The 21755-nt window shown below is 36.6% G+C and overlaps 1 protein-coding gene and 1 non-coding gene across 8 annotated transcripts in view; both read right to left on the bottom strand.

Annotated features, from left to right (window-relative positions):
• PCLO (piccolo presynaptic cytomatrix protein) overlaps positions 1-21755 on the bottom strand; it is a 285323-nt gene that overhangs the window by 180571 nt on the left and 82997 nt on the right. The gene's annotated exons all lie outside the window — the stretch shown is intronic.
• LOC132211560 (U6 spliceosomal RNA) lies at positions 17426-17530 on the bottom strand. Its single transcript, XR_009447476.1, has one exon. It is a non-coding gene; the product is annotated as a U6 spliceosomal RNA (small nuclear RNA).

The raw sequence follows: 21755 nt of genomic DNA on the forward strand, positions 1-21755 counted from the left end.
TTGGGTTTTTAAAATTTATCTTTATTATTGAAGGTCTTCCAAATGTCCCCCTTTTCCCTATCATCTCCCACTGTACCCCCAGGCCTTCACCACACTATTATCTGTGTCCATGGGTTATACATATATGCATATAACATCTTTGGTCATCTGTTTTGAAACTTAAAATAGCAGCCTAAAAATAAGGACATAATTGAGATGTACTTAGTGAAGTATTCCACAAAATCAAAGAATTGATGGCAAGTTTTAACATATAATACGTTTTAAAGGTTATTTAGCACTCAGAATACATATTAGAGGAAAGCCTTTTTAAAATTTGAGTTATGTGGAAAATACATCTCTGGAAGGTGAAATAATGGAGATGAAAATGAAAGAACTATGATGGCACATACTAAGGCGCGTGACATCTTCCTGTTTGCTTATAACTTACACGTACTAATATTGAAGCTATATTCAATAAATATTTCTGGAACCCTTGTATGAATATACGAATGAATGTGTGAACAAATAAGTGAATGAAAGTGTCAACAGTGAGTTGTTAAAATATCTTAAAGAAATTGTAGTTCTTTCAACATATGTGTTTTGCTTTGCTTGTAAATAGTATAGCTATTTTAACTTTAGACCAAATGAATTTTAAATCTTTCAGGGGTAAAGCAGAAAGAGGAGCAGAAATAAAGAACTGAGTTCTCTTGTTTCCATTTTAAATCAATTTAGGCAAAACTATATAAAACCTATATTTTATAACCTAATGTATTGGACTTAATCTATTATAACAGGTAGTCTTCTGATCCTAAGTGTTGAACAAGAAGATGAGATTGAAAGAGAAACCATATTCACATAGCCAAGTACATATATGACATTCCATTGAGAATTAGAGAGCCATAGAATAAGGCATATCTTTAACTTTGAAACTGATCATTATGTGAAAGTCCTAGATATAAGTCCTTCAGTGCTTTAGCACAAAGGACTGTGGCCCTGAGTAGCAAGACAAATGATTATGTTTTCAGCAACAATGTCTCTACTTGGGGGGAAAATAGGGTTAAAATATGTAGTATCTGCGTGCCATGACTAAGAAAAGCTTAATACACTTTGGGGCCAAGCTTTACTAGTTCAGTCAAAAACTAAGTAAACATGTCTTGTGACAGTGTGGTGCAAGCATGTAACTAAACGAATAATTATCTAATCTATCAATGCCAATGACAGTAGCGACAATAGTGCCTAAACATCTTATGGTTTCTCACTCTCGAAATTTCAATAGCCATTCCAGGAAAATTGTTATTTTCTGGAATGCACACCTCAAACTAAGGAGATGGAAAAGCTGCCTGTTGAGTAATTTCCGTGACTTGACTCATCTTAACCATTCTGTCACTCAGTGATCATCATTGGCCACTGGCTGCAGGCCAGTCTCCATGTTAGGTGCTACTGACACTCACTAGAGAAGAAAAGGCCCAGCTCAGCTTTATAAGCCTCACAATTGGTGGAATGAGACTGACATTTAAAACTCTAATACAATTTGATAAGCCTAGCCCAGTGGTCGGCAAACCGCGGCTCGCGAGGCACGTGCGGCTCTTTGGCCCCTTGAGTGTGGCTCTTCCACAAAATACCGGCTCTTCCACAAAATACCGACTTCTGCGCATGGGCCACGAAGTTTCAATCGCACTGTACGTGCGCGCCCACACGTGGTATTTTGTGGAAGAGCCACACTCAAGGGGCCAAAGAGCCACATGTGGCTCGAGAGCCGCAGTTTGTGGACCACGGGCCGAGACTAACAGTTGGGATTTTATCAAAATAAGAGGAAAGAAGATATGTCACCCTTATGATGGCATGAGCCAAGGTATGGTTAGGTGAGAACACCTGGAAGCTGTCTTCTAAAAACAACTGTAAATCAGTCTTTGCCCTAGATTTCTTCACCCTCTGTCTCTTTGGTCCTTTTGCTTTTATGCAATTTACACTGCAGAGTAGCATAACGGAGAGAGAACTGTGCTGCAGAGCTGGGACTAGAGTGATATAAGTGAGGAACACACTTTGGAGCAAATTTAAAGGGGTGTAGACAAATTAGGAGTCACAAGATAGTCACAGGGACGGCAAGTACAGCTTAGGGAATATCCTATGTAATAAAAGGCCAGCCACAATAAGCGTAACAACTGGAACGACCAGAGACCAGAACCACCAGGTCCCCTGGTAGGGCTGGCCCCGCTCCCAACCAAGTGGTTAGGGGTGATCAGGCAGGCAGGCAGACCAGTGGTTAGGGGCGATCAGGTAGGCAGGCCAGCGGTTAGGGGCAATCAGGTAGGCAGACAGCCCCTCGCAGGGCTGGCCCCACTCCCCAGCAAAGAAAGAGGGAGGCCCAGGCCACCGGTGGCAATTCTGTGGCAGGTGTGCATCAGGCCAGTGATAGCCCCGCAGAGGGAGGCCCAGGCCAGCCAAGTCATCATACCCTATGCCTATTATCTGCAGAGGAAGGCCACTGGTGGCAGGGGTGTGGGAGGTGGGGGAGGCAGCGCTGCACAGATGGCAAGCAGTGGCAGTGGCAGGGATGGGGCCAGTTGCCTGCAGCTGGGGGAAGGAAAGCCCAGATAGGCCCTGATCTCAGGCCCAGGCCTAGGGACCCTACCCAAGGGGTCCCAGATTGTGAGAGGGTGCAGGCCAGGCTGAGGGAACCCCCTGAGTGCACAAATTTTCGTGCACAGGGGCCTCTAGTAGTCAATAATATTGTATGGTGCCAGGTGGGTACTTGAAATACTGGAGAGATCACTTTGTAAGTATATGATTGTCTAACCACCATGCTATACACCTGAAACTAATAAAAAATAATATTGAATATAAACTATAATTGACAATTTTAAAAAATAAAGGATCATGAAAAAGCTCAGTAGCCATATATTTTTAAAAATCAAAATTAATGCCAAAAAACCTCATGAATAATAAAATACATTACAGAGAGGTGGTTGCTGTCCCTTTGTTTTACAACTTGTGTCATTGTGCAATGAAAGGAGACATTCCAGTCAGCCCACTGGTTCCCAGTTGGCAACAGCCCCTTCAGGTCCCTGTCAGGTCCTACCATGGCTGGATTTAGGAAGACTGATGGTGGTGTGTGAACAGATAGGGCAGTACAGGACTTTATATCTACAGTCACTTTAAAAAATACTTAACTTGCCCTAGCTGGTTTGGCTGAGTGGATAGAGCAGTGGCCTGCAGACTGAAGGGTTCCCAGTTCGATTCCAGTCAAGGGCACATGCTCTGGTTTCGGGCTCAGTCCCCAGTAGGGGGACGTGCAGGAGGCAGCCAACCAATGATTTTCTCTCATCATTGATGTTTCTATCTCTCTCTCCCTCTCCCTTCCTCTATGAAATCAATAAAAATATATTTAAAAATTCTTAAGTAAGTGTATGTAAGGGTACTTCTTTTTCCAGAAGACACTGTGCTGCAGAAATCTATTCCCAGTCTGCTTTTGACTTGCTGTGGAATCTTGGAGGAGTCACTGAGCTCCTTTGACTTGCAATGTTCAAACTTACTCATAAATTACAGATAACAGTAACTGAGCTAACAGTGGAGCTACTGTGAAGAAAGTAATATGAAAGGGCTCTGTAAAGGTAATTTCCAGCTCATACTCTATCAACCTACTGTTTATTCATTTTAGTGCATTCCTCATTTCAGGTAGAAATTTCTGACTGCTTCTTATGGTTCCTATATCATTTTTTATGCAGTTGAAGGTCTCAATTCCTTGAGCATCCTTATAACCTTTTTTTTTTTTAACTCTCTCTCTCTGATAAATTGCTTGCCTGCATTTCACATAGCTCTTATCTTTCTGGAGATTTCTCCTGTCCTTTCATTTGGGGCATGTTTCTTTGTTTCCCCATTATGGCTGTCTCTTTGTGCTTGTTTCTATGTAGTAGGTAGATGTGTTGATTATCTACTTCTTCAATTCAGCTGCAGGTTTTATTATGTGAGTGTTTAAATAGTATGGGGTTTTCATTTTTATTTTTCTTACTTACTAAAAATGTGACCATCTCTTAAGACATACAATATAATTTTTAACTTTTTCATCCATGCCCCTGGCATCCATTTGTCTACCAACCAGTCACTCCTATTCTTCTTTCAATCTGGATTCTAAAATTTTCACCATACAGCTCCAGCTAGTGTCTAACGAGGCATCCTGAGTATTACAATTGACAAACTCATTATCCTTTGAATACGGGACATTTCACTTCACACTCTCTTTTCTTTTTCCTTCTAATGCAGAAGCACAGGACTCCCTTAGCTCTAGCTTCATCCTGGCAAATCTTTTATTCTTTACTGGCTCCTCTTCTTTCTATTTTTAACATCACTGTTTGCCTGGATTTTTTTGTCTTGTTATCCTTTTTTGTCTTAAGCTCAGATCTCTCCAGTATTCTGGATACAAGTATCCATTTTTATTTGTTATAGTAATTCCCTTCAGGCCCACTGGCACCTTTTGATTACTAGTCCTATAATGAAAACTATTTTCATTTATGGTGCTACCATTTTCCAAATCACCCAGGCATGAAACATTGGCATCTATTTGACTACTTTTTTTACCTTTACACTCACTTCCTATAATCTAGAATCAAATCATGAAGTTTTCCCATCTAACACTCCAAATGCCTGAGATGTGGCTTAGTGACTATCAAGCCAATCAGACAGAATTGCTATTAACTCCTTAGCTATTTGACTTTAGCCAGGTAACTTACTAATCCAAAAATAAGTTATAATATCACCTAATAGGTTATTGTAAAGATCAAACAAAATAAAATGACATTTGAAAGTTAGATACAATATGACATTATTATGCCATTTTCCTATAAGTAACCTATTCCTCATGTATTATTTAAATGTTTCTATCTACATACATATCCCAGTTTTTTCTTCAGCCTAGAACACATTCCCATCACATACCACTTATATTCTACCATCATTCAAGTCCATCTTAAATATTCTTCCCTTCATAAAGACTTTGCTGGTAAATTACCCTTCCATACTAATATAATCTTTCTTCCTTTTAACACTTATACCGCTTTGTAGCCAATTCTGTATTTTTCAATTTTTTTGTTTTCTCGATTCCCTAGACATGTCTCCCCACTATATTTTCAAATTCCTCAAAATATTCCTGCTACAATGTCATTGCTCACGTAGACTATTATTGATTTTACTACATTCATTTTCCCTTTATTTGAAGTAATAGTTCATTACCAGATAAAATGGAAAATTTCTTAGATAAATGGTATCACACTTATCTTTAGTACATAGCCTTATTCAAGTTGCTAAATAATTTAATTTGAATTCCTGTAAATTGTTAATGAATTCAATATAGTTAAGAAAAAAGTCAAAAGTACTTCGTACCATCTCCTGTTGTTCCTTTCCATGACAGAAAATCAAAAAAATACATTATTTTTTTACAATACATTATTATTGATGTTTCTATCTCTCTCTCTCCCTCTCCCTTCCTCTCTGAAATTAATAAAAATATCTTTAAAAAAGAAAAGAAATACATTAAAAAAACAAAAAGAAATGTAAATTTCTTCTATTATTTCCCTAAGAACCAGTTTATTTCTATAAAAACTTTTGGAAAGAAAAAAAAAAAAGGATGTGCTATAATTTTCCCATAATGATGCAGGGTTTTTAAATAAGCAAATTACTTTTTATCTCCTTATTCCTCTTAGCCACGTCTCTGACATGATAATTACCAACCTAATCCTTGTATATATGCTATATTAAAATCACTGTCGAACACAGACCATATTGGTGACTTAATTATAGCATGCTTAGGCAGCATCCACACTTTATGCGATACTTTAAAACCTCTTACTGAGGCCTTTTTAAGTCAAATTTGATGATACCATTTGCATTAGAGAAAAACACAGTGAATGTTATAACACCAGACACCACAGTAAAAACCTTATTTATCTTATACCCTTGGTTACAGTTTTATTTTTAATAAGTAAATATTTCATACATCTGAGGATAATGTTCCGATTAGTTTCTGTTGACCATTTAAAAATGAAAATATTTCAAATCAAGGGTGAATTTCTCTTCTTTCGTAATGCACACATCTTTAAATGCTGTAATGTTCATTCAGATGCTCTAGCAACAGGTCTCTTTAATTTTCACAGTTGTTTTTTGTTTTGTTTTTTTAACCACTATCAGGCTCAAATGCTCCAGGGCATACATGCTAGCCAGGCCACCTTTGTTTCTGGTTGTGCTTTCTTCCTATAAATCAACTGCAATAACCTGGCGCTTATACTATTTCTTGTGAAACATCCATCAAGAAAAATAATTCCAGAACTGAAAGTAAGTAAAATCAATTACTGCTTGTTTTTTTCATAGTAGAGTGGGTGCATCTTTGATTAACTTTCTATTGACTAAGCTTTTCTAAAATTTTGTAGGGCTAGAGGTTACCCTCTAGAAAATTGATATCAATTCAAGTGATCCTTATCTGGGCGTAATACAAATAATTCATGTCCATAATAATATATATATAAATGTTGTCCAGGAGAGATGCAATTGGTTTTAGTCTGATTAAAAAAAAAGATAACTCCAAGTATTACAATGTATTGCTATGTAGGATATTATCCAGTTTTACATCTATTAGAAATATTTCAGCATTCTTGACAGATGTTTTCCAAAATCTCCTTTGAACCCAGTTTTGACATTTTACTAGTTACTTCATTAACTAATGAATTTTTTGAAGTTTTTGACACATTTATTTTATATTACATGATAGTCATGTTTTTTATCCTTTAAAATTATAATTTAGGAAGCCCAAAACATATCTCAGTTTTAATAATATAAATATCATTATGTGAGTTAATATCTATCCTATTTTTACTATGTGACAGACATATTCTGAGTGTTGTCTAATTCACTTAATTTTCATAATAGCTCTACAGGGCTATAATCATTATCATCACACTAATTTATAGATGAGAAAATTGAGGCATAAGGATCTAGCTTGTTGAGGGTTATATATCTGTATTTGAAGCCAAAATATTTGTTTGACTCTGTATAGTGCTTGTTAAAACCATGCATTTTTCTGAATCCATGTCTTCCTACCCAACAGGTTGTTTTTTATTAGGGGTTGGGGGTGGATGGGGATGGACTCACATCTTATCTTGATTCCTTTCCTTTTAAGATTCATTGCCAACTGTTCTATTATATCCCCCATGCCTTCCTAAGTGATGCCTAATGTCTAATCTGTGCAGTGACCCTCACATCTTATGAACAATTTTAGCATAGTAGTTCGCCCACTTTACTATGCATCAGAATACCCTGGAAGGTTTGATAGAATGCAGACTGTTGAGACCCATCCCCAAAGTGTCTGATTCAGTAGGTCTGGGTGGGGAAAAAGAATCTGCAATTCTACAAAGTTCCTATATGATGCTGACACTGTGCAGAGGCCACACTTTGAAAATTACTGTCTTAGGATATACTGCTAAATCTCCTACAGGTCGACAGCTAATTAATCGAGGTTGGACATCATCTACTTCTTAATCATGATACTTTTACTGGTATTGACACTGGCTATCCCTGGATAACTGTAGCCTCTCCTCTGCCTCTTTTTGTTACCATAGAAGCATTTGTCCTCACATGCATCGTTATAACTATAGATGTAAATATTCTGAAATGTGGAGCTGACCGTGGCAAATTCTCCTAAAGACTCCAGTACACAGCCCTATTTGTCACTCCTGCCTTAATCTGAATATAGGACAAGTAACATTTTGGGGAGGGTGAGGGAGTGGGAAGTTCTCTGAGACAGCAACTCTCCATTGTCATAATGCCTGCAAATTATTGCCCTTGACACAGCTGCTAATTACATTGCTCCTATTCCCATTACTATTTTAATTGCTTCCATCCTATCCCCTACTGCTTCCTAGCTCCAAGGCTGCCTCTTCATGGCCAAATAACTTTATGGGCACTGTGTCCTTTCTTCAAAGTTAGTCCTGATCTGGCATTGATGATTTATGGGGTCAATAGGATATTGGTTAAGCAGTAGTAAGAAATAGAGAGTAAACAGATCTGACATTCAACTGTCTGATGGTATTTCCACTGGTTTTGAAGAAAGGTAAAGAGAAAAACATTTATTTTGAAAAAAGGGAAAATAGTATTGTTTATTACTTATTGACAGAACAAACCTTTTTTAACAGGTAAGCAAACCTATTTGTTGATCAAACTGGAGCAGGTTGCTCGGTCACATTAAGCTTAATGCACCATTATTGATAGAGGCCTGGTTTCCAAATGTGCTTTTAAAATGGTTTTCTTCCAGGTCATTTTCTTATTAGGAGATTTTACAGTAGGTATTCAGCCTATAACCACATCGCAAGGCCAAAGTATATGATGCTATCAGTATTAATGTATTTATAAGTTGGTTTGAAAGGTTTGATAGATTCTTGCTGAAGTGACAAGAGAACCAGATTCAATGGACAATGGAAAGTGCTCTCTACTCATTTCTGATGGCTACCACGAGGAAACTGGCAATGGGCTCTGGTCAGAAATAGAGCAAACGGACAGAAGTAGGTATATTTTAAACAATACCTCTAACATAACTTTAACAGGATGTCAATTCTGATCTTTTTATAGTAAAGGAAAAAGAAAAAGCATATCCTGGGGCTCCAGCTTCCTCTGACTTCTCCCATGATACACTTTCCAGAAAAATTCAAGAGTGGCAGCTATTGAAATAATGTCTGCTTAATATCACTTAGAAATCACCTAACTTATAATTCATCTATCATCAGTCCTTTTTTAATCCACTAATTGTCTTATGGTAATGACTGTTTTTATTGGGACTACTGAGGGATAAAGTGCACATTATTTTATTTTAATTAACTGGGATGGGGAGGAGAGAAACATCCTCAGTTGCCTTCGGCAGTGCCCTGACCTGGGATCAAACCTGCCACCTTTTGGTGTACGGGATGACGCTCCAATCAACTGAGCTACCCAGCCAGAGCTATTTCATTATTTTGAAATGCACATTAACTGCTATCAAATAATGTTGCTTTTCTCTACGGGTTGCTGAACTGTGGGTTAAATTTCGAGTAAAGTACCTGTGCTAGGTGAAGTATAAGTGTGAAAAAAGGGCTTTTGTTAATAACAGCTTTATTGAGATATAATTCACATTCAATAAATTAATCCACTTAAAGTTTAAAATGTAATGGTTTTCAGTACATTCACAGATATATGTAATATTACCACCATGAATTTTAGAATATTTTCATTTAAAAAAGAAACTTCATACCCTGTGGTTATCACAATCCTATTTTGTTCCTGCCCTAGCCTATCCCCATCCCTAAACAATCACTAAACTACTTCTCTGCAGATTTGACCATGCTGCATTTCACAGAAATGAAATAATATATTGTGTTTTATTCCTGGTATCATTCACTAAGAATATTTTCAAAGTTCACCCATTTTTCAGTATGTATAAGCAATTCAACTCATTTTTATGGCTGAATGATATTCCACTGTTGAAAGTATTACAAATACTCCCCTTTTCCCCCCATTAACCCCTTCTAGTGTGCCCCCGCCCCCCACCCAGGCCTCAAAGATCCATATGCTATCATGCCAAAGTGGAACTCCAGGGGGTTCATCCTCTATAATAAAAGCCTAATATACTAAGTGTCTGCTCGACCAGTCAGCCGTTCAACCAAAGTATAATATGCTAATGATATGCTAAGGCCGCTCAACCGCTCACTATGACATGCACTGACCACCAGGGGGGGCAGATGCTCTGACCAGTAGTTTAGCTTGTTGCTGGGGTCCGGCAGATTGGGACTGAGCAAGACACAAGTAAACTACTAGCCAACTTTGTAATGTATTGACGCAGTAAATTATTAAAAAAATTTCCTTTCAGAGGTAGTCATTAACCTTAACAGTGAAATATAAACTAACGATATTAATAACATAATTCCCATTAAGGAAGCCAATAATTCATTATGAGCTATATTTTGCTTCATACAACGTTTCTAGTATACATATTCAGACACAAAATCTGCAATGCTGCACTAATCACACAATAAATAGAATAGTATTTTTATCATGAGCTCTCATTTCTTATGCATACTTACACCTCTTAATAGGTTAATTTTAAAGAACAATTGTGAATGGTTTTTAGACTGAGAATACCATTTAATCAGGAAATTTAACTTCTCTGAAATTTAACTTCATAGCTTTTAATGGCAAATATGATGACAAACACAATGATTATTTTTTCCTTTAAAAATTATAACTGCTGATTTTACCACTGCTTCTTTTAGAAATATAGCAAAACCACCAATATTGCACTAATGTTCAAAGCAAGTTCAAACTTAAAAAAAATGAAGTGTGCCCTTCAAAAAATGAAATGATCTACGTGGTTATAAGGCCAATATGAATTTTTTATCAAAAGGAATAAAGAATCAGAAATATAAAAAAATAGGTATATATGTGAAGTGAGCCTGCAGCTTCTTGCTTCAAGTTAACTTCATCAGACTTGCTGTTGTACCTCCTGCCAATTCTCCACAGACTGTTAACGCCTACACTTTAAAAGTGACTTATATTCTCATAGCAGCGAAGCCCATTTTTTTAAGTTCTGTGTCTTAAAACTCTCCAATAATTCTACAATTCAAATCTTAGAAAAAAAACTAATAACAGCATCCTTTTTCTTTCCTTGGCAAATCTTAACCTATAAAGTCATTATAGAAATGTAGAGCATAAAAATGAGGTAGCCCAGGGCATGAAGTTCCAATCCAGTAATTAATCAAGTGTCCATTCAATTATCTAGGAATGAATACAACTTTAAATTCTACTTTTTGCTAAGTTTTACCTTTAATTCCTACAATTACTTTTTTAAAGATATAAAAATATGGAGCTTGGTCTACATTTATTATTATACTACTAAATTAAATCAGAAAGTGTTTCTGAAAAATAATATATGAACATCAGCTAGGGCTTCCAAAGAGATGTGTTTATTTAATAGGGAAAGTAAAGTCTAAAAGAGGTAATAAAATCTGCTGAAACCCAGATTTTAGTTACTAAAGTCAAATGCATTTTACAACATCAACATTGATAGATTCTGTGGTGCTACAGATAAACTTGAATTAAAATAGAAGTTGTTTTAAAAGAAGTTAGTTTTTATAGATGCGCCACCTCTTTTCATCTGATTGAGAAGCATAAGATACAATTAATGGTATTATTTCAAAATTTAATAGACCATAATAGTGCAGTTACCTCACATATAAAGTATGAATGCAAATTCTATATTTTCAAGCTTCTTTCAATTCTTGCACACTCATGGAAAAATTGTGAATAACATTTATTTTTGACAAATGACAACTGTGTATATATGGTATAAAATGTGATGTTTTGATATAATATACATTGTGAAATGATTAACACAATCAAACTAATTAACATAACCATCATCTCAAATAGGTACCTTTTGCATCTGTGTGTGTGGTAAGGATACTTGAAATGTACTCTTTAATAAATTTCAAGTATACATTATTATTAATTATAGTCACCAAGCTATTCATTAAGACTCTAAAACATACTCCACATATAAATGAGATCATAGAATATTTGTCTTTCTGTGTCTGGTTTATTTGTCTTGAGATAATGTCCTTATTTTTTAAGGATTGGATACATTCTATTTTTTATGACTACATTTTCTTTATCCATTCATTTGTCAAAAAACACTCAGGTTGTTCCATATCTTAGCTATTGTGAATAATGCTGCAATGACTTGAGAGTCCAGACATATTTTTGAGATACTGACTCCATTACCTTTGGGTATATACCCAGAAGTAGGATTGCTGGATCTAATGGTAGTTCTACTTTTTTCTTTTTAGAAACCTCCACACTGTTTTACATAATGGCTGTACCAATTTACATCCTATCCAACAGTGCATAAGGCTTCTCTTTCTCCATATCCTCTCCCACGCTTAACTTTTGACTTTCTGATAATAGCATCTTAACAAGTCTGAGGTAGTATCTCCTTGTAGTTTTGATTTGCATTTCTCTCTCTGATCATTCATGATGTTGAGCAACTTTAACCTGGCTGTTAACGTAAAAAACCACTAAACCTGTAAAGAATTTTTGAGAGTTTATATGAGCCAAACTGTCAACATATTCTGGGAAGCAGAACCTCAATGAATTGAGATAATGCTCCAGAGAATGGTGGGTTACATCTGTATTTATACATTGAAATCAAAGGAAAGGGATGAATGTGGGTTACATGAAATCCATTGGTGATAGACTAGAAAGGCAGCAGAAAGCAAAGCAGGGAAACCCCTGGGATTGGATAAAAATGAGAGATACATACTTGGGGGGGTGGGATGCAGGAATAATTAACATTATAATGAAGGAATTTGTGGTATCTGTCTTGGAGCCCAGGCACATTAGGTTGTGCCCCAAGGGGTCCATAAAAAGGTAAGTTACAAGATACCCAGACATTTTAAGGGTATGTTATTATAGATACAAAAAGACAGATAGGCTCAGTTAAGGTAAAGGTTGACCTTGTCAGTGAATATACCTGCCTGGGATGTAACTACCCATCATAACTGCTTTTAGTTAAAGTTTAATTTCAGACCATCCTTTGTGGTGACTTTAGGTCTCTGAGTTTGCAAGACCGCCATGCAGGCCTTCCCTGAGCTTGTCAGGGTCAGCATGTGGCCCCTTTCGTCCACGTGGCCATTTGTATGTCTTCTTTGGAAAAACGTCTACTCGGGTCATCTGCCCATTTTTAATAGCTTTTTTTTTTTGCCGTTGAATTATATGAGTTCCTTATATATTTTGAATATGAACCCTTTATCATACATATGGTTTGCAAATATATATTTTCTCCCATTCTGTAAGTTGTTGATGGTTTTCTTTGACATACAAACCATTTTAGTTTGATGTAATCCCATTGTTTACTTTTCCTTTTGTTGCCTGTGCTTTTGGTGTCAATTCCAAAAACACCATTGTCAAGACTAAGGTCAACATTTTCCCATTTTCTACAAGGAGTTTTATGGTTCCAGGTCTTTCACTAAGACTTTAATCCATTTAAGAGTGTGTTTTTTTTGTTTGTGTGTTTGTGTGTGTGTGTGTGTGTGTGTGTGTGTGTGTGTGTGTGTGTGGTGTAATATAAACTTCAATTACATGCTTTTGTGTGTGGCTATCTAGTTTTCTACCATTATTTATTGAATAGACTATCCTCTCCTCAATGTATATTCTTGGTGTCTTTGTCAAAAATTTAGTTGATCACATATGCATGGGTGTATTACAGGACTCTATGCTGCTCTATTAGTCTATGTGTCTACTTTAATGCCATTCCAATACAGTTTTGACTACTATATCTTTGTAATATATTTTGAAGTCAGAAAGCTTTTTTCTTCTTGCTCATAGCTATTTGGGGTCTTATGTGGTTAAAAATGAATTTTAGGATTGATTTTTTTCTACTTCTTTGTGAAAAAATGCCATTGGGATTATGACAGAGATTATATTGACTCTATAGATTGTTTTGGGCAGATGGAAATTTTAACAATATTAATTCTTCTAATTGATGAACACTAGATATCTATTTGTTTAATATATTCCTAAGTATTTTATTCTTTTTTGTTGGTATTGTAAATTAGATTGTTTTCTTAATGTCTTTTCATATGGTTCATTGTTAGTACATAGAAGTGGGATTGATGTGAATCCCATTTGTATCTCTGCTTTGATAAATATAAACTGAATTAATTCTCTAAGGCTATAACCTAAAAATGTTAATTAAATGATCTCTTCAAATAATCCCCTATATCTTCCCCTCTCAAAAAGTGAGATAATTATAAATTAATTTTAAAGATTTATAGACTTAAAGAAGGAAACTAGACCAGGGTGGGAAACGGACTTGTTTAAAATGACAGGGGATCCAAAGCAAAGCAGATGACAGAACTGGAAACAACTGCCTCCCTATGCCATGCTCTGTCTTATCAAGTTACTTCTTTCTTTAAACCACATAAACTCTACACTATTGGCATTTGGGACCCACTGATTTATTGTAGAAGTTGCTCTGAGTATTACAGAATGTTTAGCAGTATCCCTGGCCTCTACCCACTAGATGCCTGTTGTATTTCTTTCCTGGTTGTGGCAATCAAAAATGTATCCAGATATTATCAAATATACCCTGGGTAGTACAAAATCTCAACAATTGCAGCCACTGCCTTAAAATTAATGAAGCTGAAGTTCTGGAGAAAGCATTAAGACAGTAATAATAATCAAGAAAAAATATGGGAATTTGCCTATCCTCTCCATTTCTTTTGTTTTCAATATATATGCTCTTTGAATGCAGAACTATATCTGATTCAGTATTGTTACTTCATAGCCCTAGCATATTGGCAAGATAGTAAATAAACTGATTTGATATGGCATTATTTCAAATTTGTCAGAAGGAAAATGTGTTGGATATTTAATTATGTGCACCCTCTTGATTTCCACAAAGGCATAAAAATTGCCAAAATGTTATACTTACTAGTCATATGGCAATTTCTTACATAAGTTGCAAATTAACCGAGAACTGAAGTGGTGCTGGTTTCTCTTGCATGCAACATTTGAACTGTCCTCAATTTTCACTTGCATCCCACACAGAAGACTTCCTGCCACTTCTGACAGAAACTTAAAAATTCAGGCTGTGACTAGGGTGGACAGAAGTCAGCCATGGCTGCAAAAGCTCACTGCACACAAATCTATTTTTACTTAATTATTTTAATTCCAGAAAAGAAATTGGAATCTTGCTTCCTTCACATGAAACCAAAAAGACAGCCTTAATAAGTCAACTTTATTATTGTGTGTGTGTGGGGGGGGGGGGGGTCCTTATACATCTGTATTCTGAATATCCCTAAAGTATGCAAGTCTAAACATTTTAGGTAAAATAACACAATTATTTCAACTTAAAGGGGTAATATAACACAGAAATCTAAGTAGTTAAATGCATCTTCTATATAGCAGATGATCAATAGAATATTAACTGTTTGAGTGGTTGTAATTAAACAAGATGTTTTACCATTAAAATTATAACAATCTCGAAACTATCTTGTTTTATTTAGGTGTCTTTGTTTTGTTTAGTTTTGTTTTTTGGTACATAGTCCCTTATGAACCTGCTCCACAAACTTTATTGAGGATTATATAATGAAGAAAAGCAAGTAAAGACCAGTCTATACAAAACAGGAAAAGAAAGTGACTATTTTACTGATTGATAATTCGGAATGCTAAATTGCACACATTACATGTGTGAAAAGAACAAATAGTGGTCAGATATATACCTTGATTTAGAGTCTAAATAAGAACCTTCCCAATATTGTGTGAACTTTTCTTGCCTACAACTGGTGGGGGTGTAGGTTGTAGCTGGTGAGGAGGATAATATTCAGCTTATTGGCAGTCAAAGTATGAGATGTTTCTTTTGTCACTTAATGTGGCTTCAAATAAAAGCAACAATGATGGAATAAAATTATCTTCCTAGCCACAGTGTATTGCAAAAATATTTATAAAACCACAATATACTCTTATTACTTAATGTTTCTTATAAACTGATGGGAGTTTTAAAATCTAACCTTAAAGCAGTAATTTAATTGGTTAGTAAGGCAGGATAGTAAGAAGAAAAAAAAAATTCCTGAGCAAGTGGGATAGGGAAACTGAGACAAGATAAATAAGGTAACAAAATTTGACCAATTTATAGCCAGCTAGTGAATCACAAGAACTTATCTTCCTAACCAAGGACACTGGAGAACAAATGGCTCATACCTCTCCCCCCAGACCAGAGAATAAATAGTTTAAATCACCATGGTCAAGGAGATAGAGGACAGAGACCCAATTAATACCATTTGTGCCAGCCAAACCCAAGGACAGATGGAGAACAAATAACAAAGACCTGATTAGAGCCAGACAGACCCCAAGTAAAAATCAAACAATAAAGCCAACCAAAAGTAATACCAAACTCCCCTGTATGCTCATTTTAATACATCAACATATTTAAAACACACCTAGAAAGCTAACATTCTGCTGAAAACCTCCCCTAAGATTCTTGCCCACAGAAAAATAAATAAATAAATAAATACATACATACATACCCTCAAGACAAAAAATGCCAGTGTGGCCTTGCTCTGGACCATGCCCATGCCTGTGCTCTTGCACGACCTTTTTACTTTCCTTCTCCTAAGGGTCCCCAGGAGACTTACAACCAGGAGAGCAGAGGGTAGTAGCAGCTCCTCTCAGGCTTCCCCCCTGAACCTGTCTCCAAAGGCCCCTTTTCCTCTGACTTCCCACTGAGCTAACAGCAGTCCCATCTTGGCTCACTTCTTTCCTATAACATTTCTAGGAGCTAAAGCAGAGCACCACTTAGTCTCCCTCCTGTTGCTTCTTCTGCCCTAAGTCCATCCTTCATTTCACTATCGTCAACTTTAATACAAAATCACCAAAACTCATGTGATGAAATATTTTCTACACTAAGTCAAAAACCCACACAATACAGGCCTGCCCAAGGCAGTCCCAGGCTGGTCCTGGTCCAGTGACAATTAGGACTGGACACATAAGTATGCCTGAGGCAATTCAATTTTAATGGTATCATTTATTCACTGTGGAACTAATTAACATACCAGTCCAATAGCTATTAGATGCCAGATTGTCACAGTGTCTACTGTCTTCTCAAATCCAGTCTATATCCTTTTGTAGAGAAAAGATCAGCACTTGACAAAGGAAAAGGAAAAGGGTGATGTTGTTATAGCAGGGATGGAAAGAAAGTGAGATTGGTTTTTCCATAAGTGTACTTTTGCTTAGGCATTGCTAATGCATAAAATGTAATTTGCTTTAAAAATCCTCTGTCAAAATTCTACTCATTCTTTATAATCCAGCTAAACCCACTGCTCCAAGGAGACTTCCTTAATCTGCCCTCTGGAACAAAGAATACAAATGATTAACTTTTTATCTCCTCAGAACTTTTTATTCCTACATGGATCTTTCTTATGGCACTGAGCATGTTTTGGCTCACATTATAATTATTTGTATTCAGAGCTTATCACCATTACTGGTTGTTAAGCTCTTTTGGTACACTGATGATGCTATCTATCTCCAATTATTGTTTATTTAATAATCTTTTTTCTTCTGCCTAGCCCATAGCCAATGACTTTCCTAGAAGTCTGGAAAGATGGTGATCCCGGAGAGTTCTGTTCCTGGACTCATTCATGGAACTAAAGGTTAGTTACAATTGTTCAATACTTTAATAGAGGAAGACCTTTTTCAACAGGTGAGAATTCTGAGAACGATAATATTATTACCATAGTTAGATAGCTATTTTATTAGGTCCCTAGGCTGCCCTACAAAATAAACTGGGGAGCTTAAACAGCAGAGATTTGTTTTATCACAATTGTAAAGGCTAGAAATCCAAGATCAATGAAGCTGCAAGTTTGGTTTCTTTTCTTTTTTAAAAAATATGGAACACTTCGCGAATTTGCGTGTCCCTTGCGCAGTGGCCGTGCTAATATTTTCTGTATCATTCCAATTTTAGTATATGTGCTGCCGAAGCGAGCACAGGTTTGGTTTCTTCTGATGCCTCTCTCCTGGCTACCTTTTTATTGTGTCTTCACATGGCTGTCCCTCAGTCTAAGTAATTTGTGTCCTAACCTCTTCTTATTAAGTACACGGGTCATTTGAACTGGGACCATTCTAATGACTCCTTTGACTCCTTTTTAACTTAACTACCTTTCCACAGATCTTATCTCCTAATACAGTCACATTCAAGGGTACTGGTGTTAGAACTTCAACATAGGGCGGGGGGTGGGAGGGACAGGGAGGGGGAGAATTCATCCCATGACACTGCCTATTTGAATATCTAACTTTCTAACTATACTGTTATCTTAATATTTCCCCATGATAAACTCTCAGACTTAATACAAATATACATATTTTTTTGCTTGTTTTCTAGTGTATTTATTTACCATGTTGGTTTAGATTTTCTAAATAGGTTAAGTGCTAATTTTAAAATAAGAAATGGCATTTTCTGAGGAATGATAATAATTCTACTTCTCCAAAACTTTTTTCAAGAATGAGATTCTAAAAGCATTTCATAAACACTAAATGACTTTCAAAATTCCTGAATTATATATTTTCTGTTTTTAGATGTAATATTAAATTTATCCAGATATAAAATATAAATCACAGATTATGAATACACACATTTTCCAAATTCTTATTTTATTCTTATTAATTCTGGTTTTAAAATATCCCCTTTCTGATAGGAATAAAACTTGGTTCATATCCAAGGCCCTAAACAGAAATGTGTGCTTATAATTTAGGTATTTGAATCCTTGGCTGAGAAATCAATTTTTAAACACACAGATTTGGCTGTCATTGGCATTTCTTACACTCTGTGCTTTAACATTTTCATAAGTATGGAACAACAAAATAATAGTTGTGTTTTGCCCAGGAGCAATTATTTTAAGGATAGAAAGGAAAATCAATATGAGACAGCAAACTTGTCCAAGTAGCATTTAAGAAATAGAAAACAATTAGTTACCTTGAAATGCTCCAGATAGATATTGTACCCTAATTTGTGCTTTCTCAACTTGGGAGCTACTAAAACTTCATTATGAATATAAAACTAAAACAAAAATAGGAAACAGCTCAAACTCTAAATACCAAAGATAATAAATATGACAAAGAAAGCTTTTTATTACATAAATCAGTTGTTTACCTTTTTTCCCCAGATAACACTGCCACCTCTTTGGAAAGAATGACAATTAGTAATTTGCCTTTATCTGATAATATTTTTAACATCAAAGAGATTATGAAAGAATTGCTTATTACCTACCTACAAATGGATGTATTTTTATATGCACAGATATGACATTTGTTAACATAAAATGTCATCATGGGAGAGGGGGTAGGGGCTGGACAGAGGAGGATAAAGGGGGGAAGGAATGGGAGACATCTGTAATACTATCAACAATAAAAATATACATATTTTAAAATGTATATATGATTAAATTTTCTAAAAAGCATTATATACAGCTTCTACCTTAAGCCCAATGTAATATATATAAGAAACTAAGATATTAAAAATAAGTTTCTTCATATATTTTATTTTTCATTAAATACTGGCTAATTTTGAAAATGCTACAACTATTTTTTACATTATCATAGTCAATTTGACTTGCATATTGAGTTCAAAATTCATTTCTCTTGGTTTTCATATTAATGATGACAGGCCACCATAAACATCCACAATATACATAAATGATTGCAATTAGTACTTTTTGTCACAAGTACTAGCAATTCCCACTTAATGAGAGATTACTATTTTTCAGGTACTATATTAATGCTTAAACATGAATAGATAGATAAACTGTGATACATCCATATAATGTAATATTATTCAATATTAAATAGAAATGAGTTATCAAGACATGAAAAGACATGGAGGAACCTTAAATGCATATTACTCAGTGAAAGATGTCAATGTGAAAAGATTACAGCTGTATAATTCCAACTGTATGACATTCTGAAAAAGGCAAAACTATGGATACAGTAAAATTAGTGATTGCTTGGGTTTAGAAAGTGTGTGTGGAGTGAGGGAATGAATAATTGCATTACAGGATTTTTAGAGCAGTGAAAGTCTCTGTATAATACCATAATAATAATAATCCTATCTAATAAAAGACAAAAAGGGTAATTGACCATACCTTCACTACACTTCCCATTGGCTAATCAGGGTGATATGCAAATTAACCGCCAACCAAGATGGCGGCCGGCAGCCATGCAGCTGAAGCGAGCATGAGGCTTGCTTGCTCCAGTGATGGAGGAAGCCAAGGTTCCCCGCCTGCCGCAGCCTGGCTCTAAGCTCCGAAAGCACCAAATTTTCAATTATAGAAGCTAAACCAACCCCATATACCTGCTTTCAGCTGGCGGTGGCCATGGAGCTGGAGCCGGCTCTCAGCTCCAGTGACAGCAGCGAAGTTTCAATTATAGAAGGTAAATAAATCCCAGGAAAAAAAAGAAAAGAAAAAAAGGAGAGGCTGGGAGCTTCAGTAGCCGGCCATCCTGAAAACGGCCCTCAGTCCCTCACCCAGACTGGCCAGGGACCCCAGTGGGGACCCCAACCCTGAATGGGGTGTGACCAGCTGCAAACAGCCATCAGCCCCTCACCCAGGCTGGCCAGGAACCCAAGCGGGACCCCCACCCTGATCCAGGACACCCTTCAGGGCAAACCAGCTGGCCCCCACCTGTGCACCAGGCCTCTATCCTATATAGTAAAAGAGTAATATGCAAACTGACCCTAACAGCAGAAAGACTGGGAATGACTGGTCACTATGACACACACTGACCACCAGGGGGCAGATACTCAATGCAGGAGCTGCCCCCTGGTGGTCAGTGCGCTCCCACATGGGGGAGCTTTGATCAGCCACAAGCCAGGCTGACATCTGCCAGTACAGCGGTGGTGATGGGAGCCTCTCCTGCCTCCTCAGCAGTGCTAAGGATGTCCGACTGCATCTAGGCCTGCTCCCTGCTGGCAAGTGGACATCCCCTGAGGGCTCCTGGGCTTCCAGAGGGATGTCTGACTGCCAGCTTAGGCCCAATTCCCTGGGGAGCGGGCCTAAGCCAGCAGGTGGTCATTACCCAAGAGGTCCCAGACTGTGAGAGGGCACAGGCCGGGCTGAGGGACCCCCCTGCCCCGACTGCAAAAATTTTTGTGTGCCGGGCCTCTAGTAATAATAATAATTATATATATATAATTTTATTTTTTCCAAAACTATAGAATGCACAACATGATTACTGAACTGCAATACAAATTATGAACTTTCAGTGATTATAATATCAATGTAGATTCAACTGGAACAACTGAAAGACTCTGGTGGGCTATGTTGATAATGTGGGAGGTTATTCATGTGTGGGGCAGTGGGTACCTGGGAAATTTCTGTACCTTCTCATTTTTTGCTGTGAGCCTTAAACTGCCCTATAAAAAGAAAGAAAGAAAGAAAGAAAGAGAGAGAGAGAGAGAGAGAGAGAGAGAGAGAGAGAGAGAGAGAGAGAAAGGAAGGAAGAAACAAACACATGTTCTAAAGTTAGAAATATTTGGAGTCCAAAACGATCTCCACTACTTTTTAGTGATTTGAGTCAGGTAGTAACTTCTCTAAGACTACAATTGCATCTGTAAAAAGGAAACATTCATAGTCTGACTTAACAGGAAAATACTGTTAATTAATTTTCATGCCACATGTTTAGCACAATTTTCTAATGCTTTTATTCCAAGCTTGTATTTGTAAACAATTTACTGGCTATCTCACAGGAATCAAAAAATCACCATGACCACAAACTAAAGTATGATTATTTCACTGCTTTCATACCTGCTGTGCATCCTATATTCCTATCTTGTCAGTGTTACACAGTCATTAGCTATAAATAGGAATGATCTTGACTTCTCCTTCTCAACCTTACTGCACATAGATTCTACCATGTAATTAGGTTTATAATCCAATACCCCTGTCCTTTTACTTTTCTGTACTGACCATCTCTCATCTAATCAAGGACATCATCCCCCATATTGAAGACTCTAGCTTCAGTCTAATATTCATGCTTCTTATTAATTCTCTACACTACTGCTGGAATGATTTTTTTTAAGGCAAATAATATCCCACTTATAATTTTTAAGTTGGGTTCACATTGCCATCCAGAGAAGCTTATGATGGCATTTTCCACAGTAAAATGCAGCCGGCCTTTTATGGTCTGGTCTTCCTACCTCTTTGGCCTCTTCTGCCAAC

The sequence above is a fragment of the Myotis daubentonii genome, chromosome 10 (assembly GCF_963259705.1).
Source record: "Myotis daubentonii chromosome 10, mMyoDau2.1, whole genome shotgun sequence".
In the NCBI taxonomy this organism is placed as follows: Eukaryota; Metazoa; Chordata; class Mammalia; order Chiroptera; family Vespertilionidae; genus Myotis; species Myotis daubentonii.